Below are 26,972 nucleotides of genomic sequence, written 5' to 3'. Positions count from 1 at the left end.
CCAAAGATTCTTGCAAACACTGAGATATCAGCTTTTTTTTTTATCTTAAAAACTCTAAATACAATAATCATAAAAACTATTTACTTGGCATTTTGCAAGTTCATTATTTAAGGGGTGCATAGTGCTTGATTCTCATCTTGATGTGTAAAAAAATCTATCTGTTCAAATATTATCTGCATTATATAAATATAAATATTCTCACTCAGTGTATAAATTAAGTGTGAATATCTAAACATCCAATAATAATCAACCATCGTAGTAAAGGGATAATAAATATAAACTTTTTAATTTCCCTTTTAGGCAGACACCTTGCAAAATGAATATATCGAGACAAATTCTCTCAAACACATCGCACTGGAAACACAAAGGTGAAAAATAAACACATTTTCATTTTTTAATTACGTTTCTTTCCTTCCTTCCATCCATGCCCATGTCAATTTTACCATAAATCAGTGTTGCTGTTGGTAAAGTGCATTTTACAGAAATCCATTCAACCTCTGTTCAGCCTCAAATGTGATTTTCTTTTTAGGACATTCCCCTATGTATGAGCTGGCAGTTATAGTCCATCAAAAGGAAAAAGAAACTAAAAAGGGACCGAAAATAAAAAGGGACAGGTAAAAACAAAAACAAAATCACACTTGGTTTTCTATCACACATGCACAGATATACAAAGAATGCTGGTTAAAACAGTGGCATATATTTGTTAATATACAAGTCAGAAATACAGATCACAATTTATAATTATAAAGCTTGTTTCCATACCTTTAAATATTGATAAGCGTTCATTTTAAATTAGAGTTATGGAGGAATGCCATTTTTCTTGAACTTGTAACACAGAACACCAACTTCACTTTAGGACCCAAACAAAATCTCTGGCCCGCCAGAGAACCCCATACAAGTCATTCAGTCCCAGGTTGTAGCTGATCACAGAGGCCAATCTAAAGCCCATGAACCACAGATGGGCCCGGATTCAACCAACGTTTTAAAACCTCTTTTAAAAAGAACAACCATTCCTTGAAGCAAACATTTTGACATTTCCTTTCATGAAATGTTCTTTACAGAAAACAACTGATATTGAATTAAATGTAATTATGTAGCAGTTAAAAATGTTATATTACCAAAATTAGACCTGAATATTATCACACTGCAGTGGTACTGACATTTTCACAAATGCACTTTTTAATTCAGGTGAAAGTGGTAAAACACATTTCCGTGATGCTTGACCAAGTACTTGGTAGTTCAGCTCATTCCTGGAACACATTCCCCCCCCCCCCCCTTCATTCTTTAATCTTTTTCCCCCAATCAGCCCATGACTGAATGTAATGTTAGTCTAAGGAACTGCTCTCTCTGACGTGTAATGGTCTATAATGAAGACATACAGTAAAAGCATCAATTAGATGACTAAAAGAAACAAAAGCACGAAGGATACTGGTGTTTGTGCAGCTGCATCCGAACTAAAACCTGATCCTCACCGTTCTCTGAATACCTCCATCTTTATCTTTTAAAGGCTGGGCAGTGGTATTTGCCACACCATAATAGTGGCCACCATCTCCTCGTGCTTAGACTGTTTTGTTTTTCTGTTTATTCTGCAATGTCCCAGTCCTCCAGACACCACCAACAATGAGCTAACATTTACTTTTTCAGTCTGCTTGGCCTTCTGGAAGTGCACCGGCTCGTTCAGCAGGTCGTATATCGCCCCGTCCTCTGGGCCATGCTCTAAAGAGCCCTGAGACAGAGCCAGAGACCCACATGAAGAGGACAGGGAGTCCTGGAGAACTGGAGCATGTGAGGGAGAGCTGGTACTGTTGCACCCCACCCCAGAGCAGTTCTCGTCCAGTTGGGATCCCTCCACCTCGGGGGCCCCAGGCTGGCATTGGCTGGGTGTGTTGGAGGTGAGAGTTGCCATGGTTGCTTGGGAGACATTACACACTGCTGTTGCCATCGTGAGGAACTTGACTGGGCCATGGTGAGCATGAAAAGAGACCATTCCTCGACCTGGGGCAAGACAATGAGGGAGATGAATGACCGAGATGAGCAACATTAAAAAGTTTGCCTCAAACATAAAATAAATAAAAGAAACATAACACACAGATGTCAGAACACAATAATGAAATATATAAGGGTAGTAAAATACATCTCATCAAAACAAATATAATTTTAGTATAATGATTATAAAAAATGAACTTCCTCTAATGTAAATATTAAACATAAAATCAGACGTCATTAAGTGTTATTTTAGTATTATTCATTTATAAACTTTTATACACTTATTGGTCCCACTTTATATATTAAGTGGCCTTAACTACTATGTACTTGCATCAAAAATAAGGGAGATACGGGTAAGGTTAGGTTTAAGGGTGGGTTAAGTTTTAAGGAATGGGTCAACAGTGTAATTATATATATACATACAATGTAAATACAATGTAAAAACACTTTTGTACACAATAAGTGCATTGTTCTAAATGATTAATTGAAATGTAAGTGTACTGTAGTTAATGCCACTTAAAGTGGCACCTATATATATATATATATATATATATATATATATGCATATAAAAATAATAGATATAAAATTATATATTTGTTATCAAAGTTTTCCATTTTTAACATCAATTTCAAGAGTTTTTATTTTTAAAAAGTTACAAAGTTAAATGTTAAAAAGCAAAAAAAAAAAAAAAAAAAAAAAAAAATATATATATATATATATATATATATATATATATATATATAATATATATATATATTTTTTTTTAAGTATTATTTTATTATTATTATTATTTTAAGTACTATAGTCACTGACAGTTGAGGCAGATACCTTGTTTTTTGTCAGTGTGGTTTCTTCCTGAACTTCTGCAGAGTTGGGAGTATTTGAAAGTGCTACAGACTTAAAATTACCAAATGGGCAGCAAACAAACCTCTGCTGTTAGCACAATTCCACAGTATTAAGCATTAAAAACTTGTTAAAGGGATCATATGATGAGATTTTATGAGAGAAATTTTTTCTTTTCTCTTTGGAATGTTACAAGCTCTTGGTGCATAAAGAAGATCTATAAAGTTACAAAGACTAAAGTCTCAAATCCAAAGAGATATTCTTTATCTGCCACGCCCTTCTAAAATGGCTCATTCTAACACACCCCCACATCTCTACGTCACAATGTGGGAAGATTTGCATATCATCGCCCAAATGTTCATGTGAAGAAAAAAGGTGTAACTTTAATTCTCGTTGTAGTATTGTTGTTGCCGCACCGCCATGTTGTGGATATGCTGTGTGTTTGATTGTGAAAGCTAAACTACTTTCTTTGGCCTTCCAAAAGAGGAGGATATTCACTTCATCATGCCTAGAGCTGATTCATGCTGGTCGCTGAGGAAATGCATCAACTTTGCACTGTAGATCACCAGATCAGCTTTCACTGTGGACGAAGCGGAGTCCAGCCGGGGTCATCACATGTGGTTGCCTTCATCGAATCAGCTGGACGTGCCATTTTCAAGCTGGCCTCCGCTCACCCAGCCCGCCGTGTGTGACGCTGTGTTTCATCGTGAAAGCAAAACTACTTTGTTTTGCCTTCCAAAAGAGGACACGACTAGAAATCAGTGGTTAAGTTGTATTTACAACACTGTTCCAGAACAGTTCAACCCAAATATTCAGATGTGTGAAACGCATTTTATGGAGGACTGTTTCCTGATCTGCTGACTGTTCTGACTCACAGACTGTAAGTGCACTTTTTATATTTAAAGGATTTACCCCTGATGATTCACACGCATGTTTTGCAGAGTGTAGAGTAGCGCTGGTTGTGTGTCATTTCTCCAATCACAAATACAGACATGGTTTTAGGTTTATGCGGTGCGATGCAACGCAATGCGTAAAAAGATAATGCAAGTCTTTATAATCAGTAATTATGTCCCTACTGTATGCAACAAATGTATGAAACCCATTTGTAATGGGTTCTACTGGTTTTGTCCGGTTTTGCCGGGAGACGGCATCACACTATGTTAAGGGATGTAACATTTCCATCAAATGCTTGATGTATTCGGCCAATCACAATGCACATGGATAGCTGGCCAATCAGAGCACACCTCACTTAACCTTAAACGGCATGAACACATTTCATTACATCAAATACACAAAATAATGTTCCTTGTTGCAACATCATATAACCCCTTTAAAAACCCACCTGTGACTTTTGGGATGCCCTGCAGTCTGGGGATGGACAGGGCCACTGTCACCCCAAGATTGGTCCCCACCAACAGCAGTCCGTGACACACTAACAGACTGCTCACAGAGACTCTCTGCTGTCCTGAAAGGGAACAATTCATTTGATTTAACTACTTACACTGCAAACTAAATCAGAAAAACATACTATAAAACACTTGTGGCAAGCACTCATGACTAGAGGTACTTGGTGAAACATTCACCCAGTGGAATAATAACACATGCTAGGCTGTGTGGGTAGGAACTCGACAGCATGTGTGGGTAGGTTACTATGGGGATGATGCTGAAAAGCAGTTGGTTTCCAAAGAAACCTGACACAATGCGCACTTACAAATGGGAGGGAGGCCTCATTAGAAAGAAAAGAATGGCAAACGTTCAGATATTTTGTTAAACAAACAACTCTAAATTTGTACATCATGTACTGTACATTAAGTGGAATCATTTAAATGAAATAAAAATTCTAAATGAGCTAAAGTCTAAAAGTCCAGCCTGGTCACAGTTCTATGATTGATATTAAATCCATTTTAAAATTACTCTCATGTTGGTGATTAAATAAAATCATTTAGTCCTTTTTGATTCATTACTGGTGAAGAACATGCTATAAACTGACAATGTTAAGAATATATAAACTATATAAAAAAATGGTAAGGAATGCTGTGTTTAACCCTTTAACTGCGCTCGACCAAATGGTTGAGCACATTTTGAGTCACTATATTTTATTGAGAGGAGTACCTAACTTAATTCAAGCTGATTGAGCCATCTCTACCATCTGGTAGAGGTATGTTAAGCCAAAAAAAATCAACAGCATTTGTCACAACACTTCTTCTTTGATGGATGTCAGAGAGAAAGAAATCACTCCTGCCATGTAAACTGTTTTTGGTGAAATTTTGCAAGGTAAGCATATTTTTTTGACATATTACACTGTAAGAGCCCTAACTTTACAAAATTATTTTACTTGGTGCCATGAAAAAACTTTAGTATGTTTTCAATAATTTTTCAAAAACGTGGTCAACCAAATGGTTGATTTGTCACTTTATGGTAAACGTAGAAAAGCTAAGCTAATGTTTTAAAAATTATGGGACGTGTTGGAAAAAAAATACATTGAGTGTGGTAACTAATGACATAAGGAGATAAGAAATGCAAACAAAAAATGCTTTTTTCTTGGTGGGGCAGTTAAAGGGTTAATAATAATAACAATAAAACAGTTACATTTACTCAAAGTATATTACTCCATCAATCAAAAATAAATCAAAAATAAATTAATAATAATAATAATAATAATAATAATAATAATAATAATAATAAATACACACAGACACAGACACACACACAGACACACACACACACACACACACACACACACATATATATATATATGATACAGAATATAAACTTTAGGACCCTCTAAGAACTATGAAGTTAAGAAAAACAAGGGGAGGATTAAAGGATTTTTATCTAAATGCAATAATGTGTTTTGAATTTTATTACTGACTAAAAAGTAGTATGTCATCGGGCCAGAGCGGTTTTCTTGTGAATTATCACACATGAGCAAACAGAACTGCTGGTGAAAAGGAACAACACTGACTGAAAAAAAAAATACCCAACTATGGGTCAACACCCTCCAAACACCTGATTGGTCAGGATCAAACTGCAAGTTAGAAGTATCACAGAGCAATATTCTATTGAGCTGTTCCTCTTTAGGAAAGGGTTTGCTCATATTTCTGAACATCACAGATCATTACATTAGTCATGGAAACTCTAATCGGGGACTATTGCTAAACAAATGAGGACTGAGTTTGAAAAACATCTGCACAGTTTCAAAGTGTTTTACAATAAGTCCTGTAGACGAAATTAGTAGACCAAATCGGTCACAAAGAAACTACATTTTAGTCTAAATTTAAAGAGAAAGACCCATTTAGCTTTATACACTTTTTAAATCGGTTACTCTGCATAAGTTATTGTGAAATAAAAATGAGAGGGTCCTTTATGTTTATAAAAAGAGTCTGTGGTGAATTCTCGTCATCTGGCTGCGGTGGTGCAGCTGAAAATCTCCAATATCCAAGAACAGATTTAGCTGTGGGCTCTGTGTGTGTGTGTGTGTGTGTGTGTGTGTGTCTGTCCAGTCTGACCTTCAGAAAAGGGACAGAAAGACATGTACTTGGCAGACCGAGTTGGCATCGAGTTTATCTGAAATAAAATAACTTTAGGTTTTTGAATATTTCACTTGATCTTACTCAACATTTATTGTATTTTTATGGTTTTAGTTTAAGTTAACCAATAACCCTGATTCAACATCCATATAATATATACTACAACTAATAATAATGAACATCATATGTACAATTTATTTTGTATAAGACTCTCAGTACAAGCTATCTGTAGTGTTTTAACCAGTTAATCGCCTGCTAGTTGAGTGATATTGTAGCTGACATCTTTGTACCACCTTCAAAAGACTGACACACTTTATTATAAATCATGTCAAGAACAATCAAAACTGATTTGTCATTTAGCAACTCAGAAATGCATGTGCTGATTTGATGGTGTGTGTGTGGGAGGGGGCAACATGAAAAATGACTCTCTGTAATCCATATCACTAGATTTAAACAAATCAAAAACCAGTATGAACATGCCAGTTTAATCAGCTCTAATGCTGACATTGTGTCAGACACTAAGGGAGGAAAAATCTATCCAAGCATTAACCACTAATGGGGCTAAAAGAGTTCCTGGAGTAACATCCTTTCAATTAAAAAAAATTAAACATATTGTCCATACATAATTGATGCGATAATGAAGATCTATCTGAACCCCAAGAGTCAGTGCAGCTGTTTTTGTGGTGGCTGCTTTGTTTGTGTCATTAATGCACACACGAGTGAGTATTTGGGTCACAGGAGACAAAGCCATCAGAGACAAATACCACTGCCTCTACTATCACAAACTGATACCAGTCTTTATCATTTCCACAAAGGCCATAATATGCATTTCAAAACTTTCACTCAACGCTTGATAGAGGATGACTCTTCTAAAAAACTCACAAAAAAGGTGGTTGTTTGCATGATGACAACAAATGGATTCAAAGAGCTTTGGTACATTTGTAATATATCAGACAAACACCAGCAAATATGGAATGCAAACAATGTTTTAGCAGCTGTCAAATCCATTACCGGGCGAAGGGATCATGACCATGTCTGCCAGTCATTTCAGCAAATGTTACATAAGACACTGTTGTACAGACAAAGTGATGCATGATATTAGCTGCATGTTTCTGTAAGGTAAGTTCGGGACAGACTCCATCTTTCCAAGGTCAGGACACAACACAAAGGAATTACGCTACCAATCCCTCATCCTAAAATCTGCTCTTGCGTTACTGAACACAAATCAAAAAGAGTTTCAGGTTCTCTCTGTCTGAGGTGACTGCTAGCCATGCAAAATGATTATATGCAGCTGTACTGAAGTTAAACTCGGGAGCTACAGAAATATGATACAGATTAATTCCCCTCCTTTGGTAGTACATACCAAAATTTTGTGAGAAAAAAATTATTCAGGTGACAAAATGCTCTGAAGAGTTACCCTCAATTTTTTTTTTTTTCATTTGAGGGTGGAAACTGAATGGATTTCCATACAGTGCCAGTTTCACGCAGCAAAAAACATTTGTCTTTAAAGGTTATTCAAACTTCAAATCATTCCACTGAACTACTAACAGAAGCAGATAAATGGAGCATAAAATCCCAAGAAACACCTCAGAGACAAGTAAAGACACAACACAGCACGGGAGGCGACCAGCACTGCCTTTCATGAACGAAATCCTGCCCTGACAAATAAGCCCCAGAGCTTAAGGAATAGCCGGGCATGATCCGACATACTCAGCACAACCAAGCTGAAGGATTCTGGCCAGCCAGAGGCAAAATGGTGCTGGAATTTAAAAAGACAGTAACCTGCATTATAGATGAAGATACTTCTGTTCAATCAAACCTTGTATTCAATGATGCCATATGACCTTACAAAGCAATTCTGATGGTAATTAATGAATCTCTTGCTGTATAACTTAAAATCTTTAAAAATAATGTAACCAATTAAAGCTTAATGGAGACCCTTCCAATAAACATACTTCTGCAGGGAATTATACAGTAATCTGGCAGGTCCACACCCTTTTAAAACTGTACAATTGAGCCTTTCAAAGCCAGGCGAGTAGGTACCAACAGCCCATATTATTGTTAGACACCAAATCTAGGAAGTTCTTCTCATAACAAACAGTAGGTAAGGAGATATGCCAACAGATTACTCCGATCTGATGAATCAGATCGAAGGAAACTTTAGCAGGACTCATCTTGTCCAGAGTGTTGTGTTATATGTAGAATCAGGAAGTGTGAAAGAACATCAATGATGACAAATGCTCAAAAATTGACTATTTTATTGACTTATTAATCAGTCATATAAAAATATTAGGGATTCTAATAATCAAAGTGTAAAATGCAAGATTTTCTTTTCAAGCAGCAGTGAATCAGAATGAGGGAACTACAGCTGCAGTCAGTCACACCCTTATACTCTCACACAGGAAGTCCTTCTTGTGGCCGATGTCTCCGTGCAGACCATTTCCTGTGTGGCAAACTGTTGCATGGGTTCATGGAGACGGACTGCTGAACTCTACTCAACCACAACTGAACTCTACTCAACAACTGATTCCAGAAAAAAACCCTCCCCATCCAAACAAAACACTGTGATAGAGCTGATAGAGTAGTTTCCTCTTCTAATGAAGGTCAGGGGAATATTATTAGCATGGACTGTTAGAAACAAATCCTTGAGGCATCTAATAATAGATTCAAAAACATTGTTCTGCAGCTGCACAGAAGAACAGCATCTAAAGGCCACTAACTGCCAATGTTACATAAGGGCATTTCAGATTAGGGCTGCTTGATTGGGATTCTCTTGGAATCTAATTGTGATTTAAAATGCAATTTAGTAAAGCTTGTTTGTAGGGCGTCAAAAATGATTTGATTAACGTACATACCAATATGAGTGGTGTTAAAATAAGAAGCCTTACTACTGTACATGTACAATAAGAAATTTTAGAAACAAAAATAATTTTATCTGTAAAATGTAAAATTATAATATTTATGGCTGCCTTAATTGCTTCATTTTTAAAGTTAAACAACCAAGGTATTAATCTTGCAGAAAACCGCAGGGAGCCCTGGAAACTTTTGTTAAAAACAACAGGTTTCCAAATTATCTACAGCCATATAGCTTTGCATGATGGATGGACCAAAATGTATTAAAAAAGTTCATACATTTTACTTTTAATAAATTTTTTGTATAAACTCACAGCACTAAATGACATTAATGATTAATGTTCAATCAGAAACCCTATGGCCAATCAATCCTAAAGAGCCTAAAGATCTTAAAAAAACCTAAAAAACTAAAACAATATATTATGATATAAATTACCTCAAAAGTAATGTACTTCTGAATACCAATCCTTAACATTTCCAGGACTAGAACAGCATGCAGACATTAGGCATAAGGAGAGAACGAGATACACATATTCAGTGAGGGACTCCCAACACACAGTCGGAGCGTGTCTGGACTCCCCTGTCACTATGGAGATTTAAATAAAGCTTCTTTATTCAGCGCTAGAGAATAAAGAAACAGTCCTCTCATTAACAAAGCACATGTGCAGCGAGTGAGTCAATCCCTATCTATGCATTCAACACATTTGATTCAGTTATCACACAGGTTTCACACTTAAACACATCTCTACAAGATAGATACTGTCATATGATGTTGCAATGAACAAGTGCCAGAAATACCACACCAAACATTCCAGTGTGCCATAAAATCGGCTATTCTACTATTTCTACTACAATTCTGCTAAATGTTTCAGATGGACCTGCCCCGAAAATAGAACATAAATATAAAATAAACCATGATTGGTTGCTAAACATGTTGGTCAGAGGGTCTCTTCCTGTCCAAGTAGGTGGTTCTTAGCCAGAACAAGATGCAATATGGACCAAAACACATGCTGTTTAATCTGGCTCTGTAAGACTAAGTTCCTTAGACTGCATTTTACTAATTACTCAAGAAAAGACATTTCGGCAGAGATTATGATTAAAAAAAGATTACAGCCCTAGTCCTAAACCCAGCTGGTGTTAAATCGGCCAACACACCAGATGCTCGACTGACATTATTTAGGGCCAATGGGGACTTTTTAAATCACTGAGAAGTTAGTATTCGAAGATAACTGCTTACACATACATTAAAGCTATCATGTAGCCATCATAAAAAGCAGAAAGACTGAGAACAAAAACCAATGCTGAAGTCATTTCTAGTATATTCGCTCTCTGAATGGCTTCCTGAACACAAACGGCCCATTCAGAACAACTAAAAACTAATGCTGGATAAAATCCAAACTAAACAATGAGTAAAAATACTGCCACTCTAAGGAAACTCAACCCCTGATTTCCTCTAAAAAGATTTTCTACAAATAAGGTGCAAAATCTACCTGCTTTAATTCAATAATGGCAAAAACCGGCACCTTTTTATTTTGCTTTAAAAAGAAGAAGAAAAAAAACATATCAACATGACATCATCTGAGTAAATGAACATTACATGGCTCTGTGATTCTTAAAGAGACTCTGTAATTCCGTTCTTCCACATGAAAGAGAATCACGTGACAAAACAACACACCCACTCATGATGTCATGTCATTACATAAACAGAAAGCTGTGAATCAGCAGAGTCACCTGTAATCTACCACCGTCTGAGGACTACAAATGACAGGGTGCTGTCTCTAAGGGTTTACTTAGGAAGGGAATACTTTTAATGGGATATAAGATGCAAAAACAAGTTTTGTAAGGACTGCATTAGCAAGTGAGTGTTTTGTGCTGACGTTACACAGTATACTATACCTGGGAGTATGTTGTTGACAGCTGTGGCGATATTGATGTCTTGCAGGTGGTCGAGAGTCTCTGTGTGGAAGAGACGGAGGGTGGAGCCGGTGCTGAAGGATATCCAGATCCCGACACCGGCCACCACCATGTGGGACACGACCATTCCCTCTTCCTGATGGGCTTCAAACTGACGCTGTCAACATACACACACACTTTTTTATAAATACACAAGCATCTGACCTCAAACATACTTCTATTTAGGCTTGGCTGGATCTGCAAACACTAGCCTGACTTTGCTTGGCTTAATTTCTGGAAAAATCTGCCTGTGTAACCTACCGAACTGAGGGATGAGGTAACCCAAAAGAAGGTCCAGAGAAGGAAAAAGAGATTGTGATTTGACCCACTTCACTCAGAGAGGAAGAGGATGACATTTCGATTCTGATATGCTACAGCTTGACGTCTTTGCTGGAGCAAACAAAATAACAAGGAACTGCAATGTGAAATTTAACAGGGTTTGACTAATGTGTGTCCCACAAGCACATCAGAACTGCCTGGGAACAAGAGAAACAATCTGGCTCTTGCATTTCTGCACATCAGAATCTGTGATTTTCATCTCATTAAAGACGATCTCAAACACCACTTTCTATTTGCATCACTGATTTCCTATCTCTTTCCAGCACACCTCTCACATATTCATCCCACACGCTCTACCGTTCCAGCCAATGGTTTAACAGCAAGCAGAGCTGTTGAAGGCTAATGAGCTTAGTGATGCTGGCTGGATAACAGGTCAGTGTGTCAGTGTCTGCGTGTAGGAGAGAGAACACATGGCTTTAATATTCTGAGATCACAGCAGGCCTTTCTGGCCCTATGTGCTGTGAGACTGAGTGAAGAAACAGAGTTTTCACTCTCTTAAGATAAATTACAGACAGCTGTTAGTGGCATCACAGCATTAGGTCATAACAATATACACCCACATATATCTTTAAATATGCATGTAATAGTCTAAAGCCTATTTCCATACAGAACTCTTGCAATATTTGGTCCATTTGGTTTACTGTAACAGACTTTTAAAGACCTGATGAGATGTGCACCTTTTATTTCATTCTAAAGTTATTATCAATTTATCACAAATTTGATACCTAGGTGTAAACAAATCATTGAAGGTTCATGTTTTGAAATGTTTATATGTTTTATAAGATTAATATGTTTTATATTGGTGTTTCCAGTAAAATAAAATTAAAAGATAATGAAGCTTTAGAAATATTTGGATTTTATAGTAATATGAACGGATGAAATGGATTCTTGTAGACTGTAAGACTATTTGCTAAACTAAAACCTGGTCATTTCAGTAGCAAAACAGGTGCATAAATGCCAAGCTATGTCATGAAACTCTAGATGGCGCAGGCTGATGGGTCCTCTAAAGGTAAACTGATATTCAAAGCGTTAAATGACTTGGCACAAGCGGATTAGTTTTTGGTGCCTCCCCTTCCCCAGCTCCACATAAAATGTGTGAAAAGTGCTGTACTACCTCCACAGTGTGTGTCTGTGTGCTGATGATGAAGATCTGCCCTCCTGATGAGGCCCAGACATTTTCACCCACCACCAGCAGGGCTTTAACTGGCAACACCCCCAACTTCAGCAGACGGGCACCCGACTCGACCCAGGAACCGTCTGTGAAGGAGAGCAAAGACTTGAAGACAATCTGAAATTCAGATATCAGTGTTTGTAAATGTACAGAGATGATAAAGACTATGAACACCGAGTATGAGAGGTTTGCTGCAAAACTGATTTTGCGAGAGAGAAACTATGTTAAAGGTTACATACGATGTTGTCACACCGAGGGTAGGGTTGATACTACACCCTGTGCTCCTGTGGGCTTCCTGCAGAAATATAGTGACCTTGCAGCATTCAGAGGGCAGAATGGAGGCGTGTTGAGTGTTTGTTTAAGTCACAAAGGCTTCATTGAAGAGAGACCTGACAATCACCGAGGTGAAGAACAACTCTCATAGTGGAAATACTAGTACCACTTTTTCACCCGAAAAATGTTGGATCTCATGCTGGAGCTGGTGTTCTGACTGGGTATCTGCAAACCTCTTTAAGGATCAGTTTTGTTGCAGTCCTTTACGAGCTCAAATTTGAGAACACATTCTGACATCTAGAGTAAAAGAAGCACTTGCTGTTCAATCTGATTAATGCAATGAACTCAAGTGTATGTTTACGGTGGATAAAATAATGTCAAATTCATTAACACATTAGATATTTGTAAGTTTAATTATTAAAAAAATTAATCAGGGATGCATTTATATGGTCACAAGTCTCCCGGTTTTCAACCAAAATATCTTAAATTGGGTTACGAAGACGAACGAAGCTTTTACAGGTTTGGAACGACATGGGGGTAAGTGATTAATGACAAAATTTTCATTTTGGGGTGGAGTATCATTTTTATATTTTGTGACATGTGATATGGACAATTTTGAATGAGGAACAGATCAAATGAAAATTAAAGATAAAGAATTATTAAAAAGAATGACAAGTTTAATTATATTTCAAATGACCCATAATAATCTTCAAAAATCACTGCTAGCCTGCATCTGTTTCTGCCTGGATCTTCCTACCCTCCAGTTTATTTGAGCAGATCTTTATTCAGCTTGTTTGCTTCTAGAGGCTCTGATTACATAACACCAGCGCCTACACAGCATTCCCAAACCCTCTCTCTTCGTCTCTTGCTCTTATTCAAACAGACTTGTGATAAGCATGGTCGTAAAAGGAAAAAAAAAAGTGTTTTAAAGAAGACACATTTTAGTGATTAAATGTCAATCTTTGCATTAGCACTAAAGACGTTCTGTATTCAGCTGAATGAGTAAAATGTAAACGAAGACTGACTTTTATTCAGAACACAAGGCTCATGATCTGATAATGTTACCACATGATGGAAATCGTATTGTTTTACGGCATTCATCTGGAACTGTGTATTTCCAAATGGCTCATCCTATGAGTATTACTAAACGTTGAGTATTACATTATGTGAATACTGAGAAAAGAACACTAAAAAGTAATATAGCATAAACTACTGTTTAAAGTCTGTGTTTTGGGGTCTCTTTTTTGGTTCTTTATTTGATCAAAAATACAGTACAAACAATAATATTGTTCACTTAAAATAACACTTCCTGAATATATTTAAAAATAAAGCTACATTTTCACTCCAGTCGTTATGTGTCACATGAGCCTCTAAAAAGAATTCTAATATGGGGCTCTAGAAACATTTCTTACTATTATCAATCAATATCAATGTTGAAAACAGTTGTGCTGCTTAATATTTCTGTAGAAACATTGTCACAAGAAAATCAATTAAGTTCAATCAGAGTATTAAACAATATCCCTAAATTATTGACTAAATATCTGTCTCAGGCAGCAGAAAACTGGAGCGAGAGTAAAATGGAATATGAGCGTCCCAGAGAGAAAAACAGCTGTGGAAAGAATTAATGGAAAAATATTTTTAAACGTCTCAGTTTCCTTGAGTACTTTCCAGAGCACTCCCTGTTGAAACCTGCTTAATCCAGCGTGAATTTAGGCTAGTTTATGCTGGTTACTTAGGTTAGTTTAGGCTAGTTTATGCTGGTTATTTATTGGCACAGCCATGCTGTTCACCAGCAAAACTTAGCTTTGATTGGTTGACCAAGAAAATCTTGCTAGTTAAGCTAGTCAAGAAGCACACCAGCATCCAATGCTGTTTTCTTTTCAGAAGGAATGGATGGATTACTTTTCCGAACACCAAAACAAAAATCAAATGCATTCAACAAAATCAATCTCCTTTCAAGATTCAAGCAGGAATCACTGCAGAAAAACCCCTCCTTACCATCAGCTCTGGAGTAGACGACCAGAGAACCGCTGACCAAGCCTGCATACAGACACCCACTCTTGTACACCAGACATGTGACACTGGACTTATCAGGGGAGAAGAAGTGCTGCAGGCGAACCTTCTTAGACCGTTGGCTGCTCTTATACACAGATATACTGAAAAATAAAGCATCAATTCATCAGATTAGACTGGTTAATAGACTATAAGTCACTACACAAACAAATAGAAGGCATCACACTCTATTCTTCATCTATATGTAGTTTGTGGATGTAATTGGCTGATATACACACCTGCCTTCCTCCATTCCCAGACACACAGTCGGTGTGCCACTGGCTTTCCGGACCTCAGGCTTAATCTCAACGTTTTCCAAGGGCTCATCCAGAGGCACATACGTCATGCAGAGAATACGCGACTCCACATTAAAACACTCAGTTACTTTGGGATTTGAGTTCTGCAGTGCCACAATGGAGACCTGACCCATGTGATTGGTGCAGCTGGCCACCTGAAAAGAAAGAGATGATTTCAGAATCTACACATCTCACTGTTCAACAAAACTGATTTGAGTACTAAAGTCTGATGTCTACATGCTGAGTGCTCTTAAAAGAGTGTAGCCCATCATTGCAGGCTATTAGGTGTCTCAGAGAAGAGAATTATTTTATGCCCTTCTATACGGTAAATACAGCATGAAAGCCTTTAATGCAACCTTACACTCACACTTCCCACACAGAACAGCGTTTAATGATGCTTTTAGAGTTCAAAAGAGCTTTAAAATTATTGATATGATTTGGGAACACACAGACAAACACCAGACTGACAGATTCATATCAGGTTGGACTCCAATAAGGAAGCTTAACTGATTTAATATAAAGGATTTTAGGTTTTGACTGTAAATTGTCTCACCCATACACATCCGTGACCCATAACAGGCAGATCTGCAGTGCTGTCGGTGTTCACATGAGGCTCAGGGTTGTGAACTGCACACTCCACCTAACACAAACACATATTGGTTTATTAGACCATGTTTTCTATTATAAACAAGTATGATAATAAGGATGCAAGATGTTTGGTCGCTCACCTTGAACTCCTGCAGTTTTGACATGACCACAGCCATCTGCTTGAGTAAGAGAGGATGGTTTTGCTTCCTCATTTGTTTACCATCATCTCAGCACAAAACCAGCCTTGGATGTTGTCTTCCTCTGAAAAAACACATTACATTAGTCAAGCATTCCTCAGATTCTACAAACCAATGATATTCCCATATGTGTCCTCCTGTTGCCAGTATTATAATCCATTTTTCTGCGCTGAACTTTTAGTTCTGGCTCGGCTGAGCGATGATTCACAGACTGAACTATATGAATCCAGCCCGCATATTTTGTTTATGTGTTACAAACATGTTTATTTAGAAAATATGCTGGGAACATCATATTAAGGTATGTTTAAATGTGTTTCAGGCATTTAGGTAATTTAAGTCCTAATCTAATCATAGAAGAGTTATAGACAAAAACAGGATATGGAGACAGGAAATGACACATACGTAGAGCCAATTTAGCCATCTGCATTTTACTGATCCAAGCTTGCTTGATAGATGGACTCAAAGTGTTGAAGACTGCAGTGAAGAACATGGGTCTCCCATACCTGAAAAGTCCAAATCACAAAGCTCAGATTCTTCTTTGAAAAAGCTTTAACAATGGAAACAATACACGTTTCTCTGAAATCATTGTAAGTGCATCAGGCAGTACACAAATCTCTTGGGTAGTCTAAATATCTCAGCACGGGTTCAGCTGGTCTGGAAAACTGTCAGGCAGCTGGAGAAACAGACAGGGTCCTATCCTGTGTATCAGTGACTTTGTGATTTAATGATTGGCTAGTTTCAATACTAATAAACAGATCCCAGAATTGATCACTTTCCTACTTTTTTTTTGTATTTTATGACTTTCGAAAGGGGCCCTAAAACTTTCACTGTATAGAAATAATAGGTAGAATAATGACCAGAACTAAAATAGTGAAGCCATGCAATCCAGACTACTACCACCACTAACTCAAAAAGAAAGTCAACAGCATACATTTTCCAGAAGTCACAGTGTGTGAGAGAGATTTATGTTATCAAAAGGATTAGTTTGACAGCTGGGAGTCTAAAGATACTCCTATAATCCAGAAACTAAAATCCAAGCATACAGTCGCAAATAATCAGTTTGTGCGTATGTTTTTGACAACTGCACACTCTAAAGCCCCTGATTCACAGGAGTGGGATAATAACTGCACAGGATAGTCTTTGGGCTCTGATTAGGGACTTAAGGTCATTCTTTAAGCTCTGAGTCATGTAAACACAGAGACATGGCAGTTTGATCATTTAGAAGCCTTAGTATTAAGACATTCAGGAAGGCCAAATAAATCCAAATTATGGTATATTTCTGCTCCCTAATAAAAGATAATAATACTAAAAAGACTACTTCAATATAACGGAAACAAAACATTAACTACAAATAGTTTGTTAAGATGAATTGCAATTAAACATGTAAACAATTTATAAACCTCTAAAAATCACAATTTCACCATTTAAAATTTTGGATCAGCAAGATTTCTTTATAAAAGAAACTGATACTTTTATTCATCAATGATGCATTAAATTGATTCAAAGTGACAGTAAATAAATGTATAATTGTCACAAAATAAATCTAATTTCAAACAAATGCAGTACTTTTGAACTTTATATTCATCAAAGAATCCTGAAAAAAAAATGTATAAGGTTTCCACAAAAATATTAAATCTCGGCACAACTTTTTCCGACATTGATGATAATAAGACATGTCAGGTCAAGTCGAGGTCACACATACTTGTCTTGTTTCCCTGGTAACTGTAGTTGTATCCTACAGCGATCAGCCGCCCGAATCTCCTCCTCTTTTTTAAAAATCAGGCGCTGGAGACCTGAAACCCAATCCTGAGCAACTGTCCCATTAACATTCTGGAAAGAGAAAGAGTGTAAAATGGACTTGGAGTAGGAAGAACTGAGTGCATCCTGGTTAAAATATTGATCCTAAAGTGTTTGCGATATGAACACCTCACCTGATAATTCCCCTTCAGACTGCTGATCATAGTGGAGATCTGGTTCACCAAACCCAGGTCATGGACCAGGTTCTGTAGGTCCTGGTAAAGCTGCCCTGGACCCATATACAACTTATCTGCGAATGCGACATATCCAATTGCAGTTAATATTCCAAGTAATAAGAATTCTTACCTTTAAACAGCTATATCACCAAACACTGCTTTTTGTTTAGTTTGGGGCATTTAAAATTTCCCGTCTTCATTAGCACTAAGGATTACAGCTGAAACTGAATGGTATTATACAGTGAATCATTAAACGCTGGTTCAGATGAGTCATTATGAGACTGTGCTGTCTGTTTCCCAAATACTGCCACACACAAAAGACTGCTTTGTGCTGCTCTGCCCTTCCAAGATAAAGAGAGACAGAAATGTTAAGTAGAGAGTGAGGGGAAAAGAAGCAAGCATGTATTTTCTTTTACTCAGAGCTGAAGTAAAATATGAGTCTCTCTCACACACAGATACACCACTGAAACATGACTCAGAAGGCAGAATCAGCCATGTAAGATCGCACACAGCTAGCAGTTGGCTGCATTTGTGTGTTTTTGTTTTGTTCAGTTGCATTAGGTTTTGCAAGTATGCAACATTCGTCCTTTTAATAGGTGCTTAAAGATAAATAAAGGTAAAAAGGATTTTTTATTCTCTAGAGCCCAAGTTTTATAAAAGAGGACAAAACTTTGTTGTCCTTGTGCATCATTTTATAAAGACTTGTTATTGTTAACTAAATTTAAAACTACTAAAAATAGTTTTTAGTCACTGAAATTAAAACTTGACTTAAAGATTATAAAGGCAACTGACTGAAATAAGTACTAATACTAATATAAATTAAACTAATACTAATATTAACGAACTAAACATAACTTAATATAACTAAAACAGAAATAAAATTAATCTATAAAGAAAAAAGTGCTAAAATATACATTAAAATAGAAAATGAAAGCCAATATTAATAATTAGTGTAATAGTATACAAATTACTAAAATAACACTGACAAATACCAAGGTAGTACTTCGGCACTTCACAAAGACTTACACTCTTACTAACTAAATTTAACAGAAAAACTAGTTTGAAAATGTATATAATATTTAAGCTTCAGCAAAACTGAAAAATATAAAATGGTACCCTGGCACTTCTCCATAACCTTTTCACAGCATCAGTAACAGTGACATCACCTCCCCTCCTGGTAGCTTTATTCTTCATGGTTAATTAGATTTGGAAAAGTAAAACGAGAGAGAATAAAGACAGAAAGAGGCTGGGAATGCAAGAGCGTTTGATTCAGTGCTCTAGTTTGAATCAGAGCACCTCTTGCACACAGACTGTGTTTTCAGTAACCATAGAGACAACTCCAGTCTTTTTCAAATGCACAGAAAAGTGATTTTTCTACCTTCATGCATTAGTAGAAGGCACAGAGAATCCAATATTTTTAATAACTGTAAAAGCTTAAACAAGCATCCAGTTGAGACTTACAATGTTGTACATCTACAGAGTGGGTTTTTGCATAATTTCTTGTAAAATCCCGCCGGAGTCCCTTCTTTTGTCACCTCAGCTGTGCTGAATAGAGCACACGCAATGAAACAGGAAAAACAGTCTTTCCTCTTTTGTTCAGCAGTATGAGTCAGTGTGACCTGTTCTCTCCAAACCACAAAAAACTGAGCAGACAGCCTCCAAGGGGGGAAAAGACGTCCTCAATGGCAGATGATTTTGAAAAGAAATGTTGTGTCATTAGGGGTCAAGCACTGAAAGGCTGTTTTATTATTATTCTGTGTTTTCTGCACTGGAGTCTCCGACAGCTGCAAGAACTGCAGAATCCAAAAGATACATATGTGACCCTGAACACCACCAGTCATAAGTTTTGAAATTGAGAATGACTAAATACGCTTTTAATTGATGTATGGTTTGTTATGATAGGACAATATTTGACAGAGATACGACTATTTGAAAAACTGGAATCTGAGAGTGCAAAAAAATCTAAATATTGAAAAAAATCTAAATATTCAAATTAAGTCCTTAACATTAAATACTACTAATCAAAAATTAGGTTTTGATATATTTATGATAGGAAATTAGAGCATGAATGGAACATGATCTTTACTATCCTAATCATTTTTGGTATTAAAAGAAAAATCTATTATTTTGACCCATACAATGTATTGTGGGATATTACTTCAAATTTACCTGTACTACTTATGACTGGTTTTGTGGTCAAGGGTCATGTATATGTAATCAGCACAACATTATAAATATACCTCAAACATTACATTAAAACCCATATTTACAGCAGGTAGGACAGCAGCCATTTTTAAAACAACCCCCGGACTATAATCCCTGGGGAAACAGGCAACCCACTAAAAAAGATGACTTTTAGCAGACTACCACAGCACTCTGCGAACACTTCAAAGCCTCTTGCTTTGCATGATATAATGAGGAGAAATGTTGTGAGTCTAACTTCCATGCTTTAAGCAGAAAGCTTTTGAGTTCTATCTCTTACCTTCTCCTTTCCCTATCCCCATCTCTCTCTCTATAGTTTTCTGTATTCACAGTTTCTCCTGACATGTTTCTATCAATGATTCATTTTTAAGAGGTGACATTAAAAGCCAGACTTCGATCATGATTCTGTCAGACATGTCAAAACGTCTGGGACACTGGAAAAGCACAGTAAATGATGTCTAATGCCAGTATCTTCAGAGTCACATTTTCCATTCAACACCATGGAATAATCCATGACATCTTTATCTGGATCTGACCAGATTCAAATCTGACCATATTTCTTTTTGAATAAGTATAAGTCCTTTAAATGTCACATCTCTGCACCTTTAAAATTGCACAAGTGAAGTTGTTGCGTAAGGCTGATGCAGAATGAATATCTCTCTAAGCACTTCCTGCTATTGCTACAATCACTTGGTTACGTTAAGTTGTTTGATTATTTTTTTTTAATCAAGCTGATGTTTCTATCCAAAACAACTTCAAGCACAATATCTTCAGCTATATTCCTTCTGGAAAAAGCCTCATTCGAAGACATAGTTGTGGTCTGAGAAGTAATCTCTGTAATTCAGGGCCCAACCAGTGCTTGAATATGAAAACGTTGGGTTTTCAACCCAGAACCTGAACCACCATTTGACCTTGACCTCCAGTAATACAAAAAAAAAAAGGTTCTAGCACCAATATTCAGTCAGACTTTGACTTATCTACCTTTTGTGCCAAATTGTCTGTAGCTGTGTTTGCATACATATTTTTGTCTGCATAACAGGAACTTACTAGGTTTAGCATTAATGACGACTTTATCTCCTGAGTGCGAGGGTGGAAATCGGGAGTCGCCCATCTCTTCACTGGAGCCAAACTCTACGACCTCAACCAAACTCAAAGGAACGCTCCACTTGAGCAGGAAGCGCTGTCCTGAGGGAACACCTTCACCTCCAGCTCCCACATTCACACCATCCTGAGAGGGGCTGAAGGAGACAAAAACTTGTTTAATCAGACAGAGGAGAGATTTATGTGGAGGAAGAAGGTTTTACTGTAAAGATGAAGAAATTAAATGATTTCTGGAGTGATGTTGTGCTAAACAGTTCTGACTGACAGTTATTACAGATAATGGATGTGTGTAACGAGTCATACCGCCGGTTGGGGGTGGCACACATGAGAACATCATTCAGAAGAAAGACTCGTCGTTCTTTTGTCTTAATGATCTCCCCGCGATCACTATAAACAGTTTCCACAACGTCATCAGAACGAATCAGATAACGGCTGCCGCTGCTCAGCAGCTGAGAGACAGAGAGAGAGATAGATGGAGAGAGAAGCAGCAATAAAAGGACTGAGCTGGGAATTTAAAGTTAAGGGTCCTACTTTATCACAGTCATTCATCAATTAAACTTGGACACACACACAAAAATTGGTCTGAGGGTTGATTTGAGGGAAGAAAAAAAAGGAAGATAAAACATGCTAAAAAACATTAGCATCTACTTATTACATCATGGCAAAATACTGATAATATTCTATTATAAGCTAAAGCAGACCATAAAAGCTAGACTTTACTTAATTTAGAGAGAAAAGAACACACCTATCCATCCACATGAAAGAGAAGTCACAGAGTCAGTGCAAAGTTTAGCAAAATATATCAGAGCCCCAGATGGTGTGGAGCATTCAAGCTGGTTCTGTTTAGAGGATTGGCTCAGTAACTTACTGACTTCATATCAGCGACAGCAGGGCTTCACTAAAATCAGACACGCACTGTGTGAATCTTCCAAATCTTAAATAACGAATTAAACGAAACCCCACACACATGCATACACTTTTTTTTTTTAGGTGCAATGTTACTATTGTGATCAATCAGAGGACAGGTCTTGAAGCAGAGGGGCTGCAGTACCTTGCTGAGGTAATGTTCATTCATAGCCTTAGCGATGTGTCTGATCTCACAGCGCTGATCTGCCTCTCTTTTCCTCTCATTCAATTTTTCGGCAAGGGTTTCAAGTTCAGTGAGAGCCATCTGAAGCGGAAGACGGTCGGGATGACCCACCGGCGTGTTTTTTAGCATGTCCTACACAAAAGATAATGGATGTTAGCTAGTGAAAGAACATCAACAGAAAAACTGAATAAATAAAAATCAAAGCATCTTTGAAACAGTTTTGCCACATCAGAGTAACTGTTGATGTAATGCGGATCAGAAAGAAAGAGGCGCCCTCTTCTGGAGATGTCTAGATTTTAAAAAATATTTTAATATATACACTGGAGCACATGTGCTTTTTAAAATACTAATAGAACTGAAAAAGTCTTTGTGTGAGTGTGTGTGAGAGAGATAAGACGCACTTGCAGCAGTAGTATAAACTGAGGGAAGCGCTGAATAGGCTTCATCATCAGTCCATAGAGGGTCAGACGGTCTTTACTGGTCTCTTGGCGATGCTATACACAAACACAATCAGCAAAGCTCAGAATGAATTATGAACACAAACATACACTACTGTTCAAAAGTTTGGGATTTAGATCACCGAAGCCTTGAAGCTTATTTTTGTGAATTATGTAAAAGAACCGTGCAGAACTGGTTTACATGTAATTACTGCACTACAGGAATATTCTGGACTCTTTTGGGATGTCTCACCTTGAGGAAGTCAAGGAAACAGGGCTTAGCGGCACATGCCTTCCGCACCACTCCCATCGCCAAGCTGAAGTTATTCACATATTCACTGTAAGCGTCCAGCACCATGGACTTAGAAAACTGCAGAAGAGGCAGAAAGAGAGGTGACCGCACTGATACTTATGACAGTGGAAACTATGATGCTTTTTTATGAACTACAGTTTCTACTGTAGCAGATACATTTTAGACACACAAACACACACAGCTTACAACAGCTGGTTATGGGTGGAGAAGGTTTGTACATGTAGAAACTCAGATAAAGGGTGTGGTTGTGTGATTAAAAGTTTAGAAAAGGAGTTAGGATGGGGCATAGAGGCGCAATATCTCACCGATGCTACAAACACATCTCCGATCATTCTAGCTCATCCAGTCGGACACACGGCTGGCCAGTGCCATCTGGAACAGGGCATGGCACTGCAGGATCTCCCGAATCCGATAAAACATCACCTTGCACTTGCGGTCACTTAGTAACCGAGGCTCAATCTCAGCAAGCGGCTTTCTCATACTGCTGTTATGTGTAAAGCACGTTAAAAGAGTTTACATTATTGGATAATTAATGTGTGCAGAAACTAAAATAAATGTTTTACATGTAAAAAAACTAATTTGCACTGCAATGTAAACCAGAACAGACAAAAAGAGTAAAAAAACCTCTAAAATTCTTTTCAGAGCTTCCAGATAATTCTTCTCACTCTCTAGAATCATCTCCAGAATGCATCTTCCTCATCACCTGTTCATGCACACATAAAAATAGCATACAGGGGCACTTTAGTCACACTCAGAAATATATGCATTTATTTAAAAGAAATTACTTCATTCACTACTCGTCAAGAGATTAGAATCAATAAGATTTAGTTGTTTCTTTTGCACAACAAGGCAACAAAAACAGTAAAAACAACAACCCAGTGAAAAGTTATTTCAATTTTAAAATAACTTTATTCCATTTGAATACATTTTCAAATGTTATTTATTTCTGTATTGGCAAAGCTGAATTACTCTAGTCTTCAGTGTCAATGATCCTTCAGAAATCATTCTAATATGCTGATTTGGTGCTTTGTCCCATTATCAGTGTTGAAAGTTGTGCTGCTTAAATATTTCCTGTGGTAACCATGATGTTTTTTTTTTTTTCAGGATTATCTGATTATCTTGCAATCTTGAAATCTTTAATAACGTGAAGGTCTTAAAAGTCACATTTGACTAATGCATGCCTGCTGAATAAATAATTAATAGAAAATACTAACCCCAAACCTTGGAACAGTACTGTATATAAAAACCCTTGTCAACAGTTAATTAAAAAGTAACTGAAAAAAATGACTCAGAAAAGGCAGATAAGGCCGTGTGAGACAGTACCTGGGGTTGAGAAGAGCCCATCAGGTGCAGGTCCCAGCACCGGGTCCCACATTAAAACACTCCACCTCGATGAACAATCTGACTCTTCATCAAAGCAGCTGGGTTGCTTCTCTAAGAAATGATGATGAATCAATGAATTAAACAGAAGGAGGCTTTTAATCAACCATTTGTGGATTAAGTAAGCTGGAGGATGTAGTACTGTGCTCTTACCATGACAGAGAGATCTGGTGTGGATGAAAGATCGTCCCTTTCTCACTGCGTCTTTGTTTTTCTGCAGACCATCTTTAGTCCCATCTTTTGGCTGCTTTTACGAGTCGCTGCATCTGTAGCACATGCAACATCTCTGAACTACAACCACTTAACATAACAAGGGGAAAATTCACTTAAAATGAGAAAAGATTATTACAACTTATGCAATTGAAGTTAACAGTACACAAAAACTCTATAAAGGAATCCATACATACTGGCAAATCCCGGTTTCATATTAGCACAGTTAGCTTAAGGAATGCTGCAGACAAAAGCATCCCGAATCTTTAGTGAATTCACCCCTGAGATTTCATATAATTTTACCAGACATTCACAATGGAGAATAACTATCCAACTAAAGCATAAGATCCCAACAAAACATGCACCCAAACACAATGATTAAGCGACACTGACACCAGATGAGTAAAATGAGGGATAAGAGATGATGAAAACTGATGGATGAATAAGAGAAACAGCGACTGCAACTGCAGCTCCGCAACTGCAAATCTGCAGAACTCAGATTTTTCCAAAAGTAGTCCCATTATCCAATATTTAATAAGTGCCCTGCTGTGGCAGTCACTGAAGAGCAAAACTGTAACTTGTTTTCAAACACAGAAAGACATGCGAAGCCTGAGGATAAATGAGAAGAAAAACTGTGTACAACATTCACTCCCCACAGATGACAACAGCTACATCTATGGAGACACAAAGAGATGTTTAGTGGGGATGACGGAGGTCTGGGGGTTAAACAGAGGAAGCCCACCACCAGGACGACTAGCACAGAGAAGAAAGAGCTCCTCCGGAGATGGAGATGCACGTTCTTGTTCTTTTACCTTTTGCTCATGTTTGTGTTTAAGCTGCTGTAGCTCTACTGTCCCCACTGTGCTTGCCATGAGATCTCGCATCTTTCTCTCATAGTGCCCTTTCAAACGCACCAGATCTTCAGACAGCTGAACGGGGGGGCAGAGAACGAGTTACATCACTCCTTCACTCCCTCATTCTGTTCAGAATCTCACTCCAGTAATATACCTAATGTTAACATGGCGTGCTGTTTCTGTTTTTTTCCATTTACAGAAAATAAAATTCCAGAATATTTATAATAATTATTTCTTGTAATGGCCAATAACCAACATTACAAAAATGTGAAATCAAATGAATTCTGAAAAAAAAAATCTAAAATACTCCATTACTTATTTTACAGAACATAACATAACGATTGTGCAAGCATAGAGAGTCATGGGACAAAATTATTGCTGATTACAAATGATGGCACGCCACAGATATGATTAAGAAATCTTACTTACAAAAATACATTTCCTTAATACGTTTCATTTTGAGCACTTCCTCACAAACGAATCTTAAACCTCACACACACACATACACAAACTCCCACAAATCCCTCTCTCAATGACGGTTTCAAAATAATGACTCTAAATTTGTTCTGCCACTTCAGAAATAAACCAATGCCTTGGCCAGACTTTGAAATAAACACATTCACACGCACACACGCACGCACGCACACAACACACACACACACACAACTCTATTCACTCAAATAATCCTCTTCTACTAAATCAGTGCTACACACACACAAACAAAACCAAAACCATTACAAGCAGATTAAGTTTTTTTTTTCCCATTTTGAAATATTAGTGTGGGTAAATGTGAAAAACCTATAATCCAGGCATCAGATCTCATTACACTCAACACACACACCTCTAAACTTCTATCACTCTGCATATCTGCTGCTCAAGCCAAAGAAACAGCAGAGGAAAAAATAAGAGAAATAATGAGAGAAACGGTAGCAGTATGAATACATACATTAGTTTTCCTGCTGGGTGTACGGCCCCTGACAAAAGCGTCTGGGAGGCCATTCTCTCCATGTCCGTTCTCTGTGTCACTGGCTTCCTCGTAACTCTCAAACTCACTGGAGCTCCAGCCGTTGTCCAGAGAGCTGCTGCCGCCCTCTTCCCCGAACTCAACATCATCATAGATCATCTCATCTGGGTCTGACGTGCACATAGTTTTTTACATTATTCAGTTCATATAACAGTCCCCATTCTATCCCTCATGAGCTGTAACAGCAGAGCTGTCAGTCACATGACACCGTCTTATTGTTGAGCAAGCAGATTTTACTCTCAGTTTTCATATCTCTCACATTTTCATAGCCAGTCTACAGGGGTGGAGAAAATGCTTTAATTGTTT

At 37.5% G+C, this 26,972-nt stretch overlaps 1 pseudogene; it reads right to left on the bottom strand.

Annotated features, from left to right (window-relative positions):
- Nucleotides 1-267: 267 nt before the first annotated feature.
- LOC113091793 (rho guanine nucleotide exchange factor 10-like) lies at nucleotides 268-26,861 on the bottom strand (annotated as a pseudogene).
- Between the last annotated feature and the right edge of the window lie 111 nt (nucleotides 26,862-26,972).

This window comes from Carassius auratus, unplaced genomic scaffold (assembly GCF_003368295.1).
Source record: "Carassius auratus strain Wakin unplaced genomic scaffold, ASM336829v1 scaf_tig00214298, whole genome shotgun sequence".
Lineage (NCBI taxonomy): Eukaryota > Metazoa > Chordata > Actinopteri > Cypriniformes > Cyprinidae > Carassius > Carassius auratus.
The sequence above is the reverse complement of the archived record's forward strand: the minus strand, read 5'-3'. Positions and strand labels throughout refer to the sequence as shown.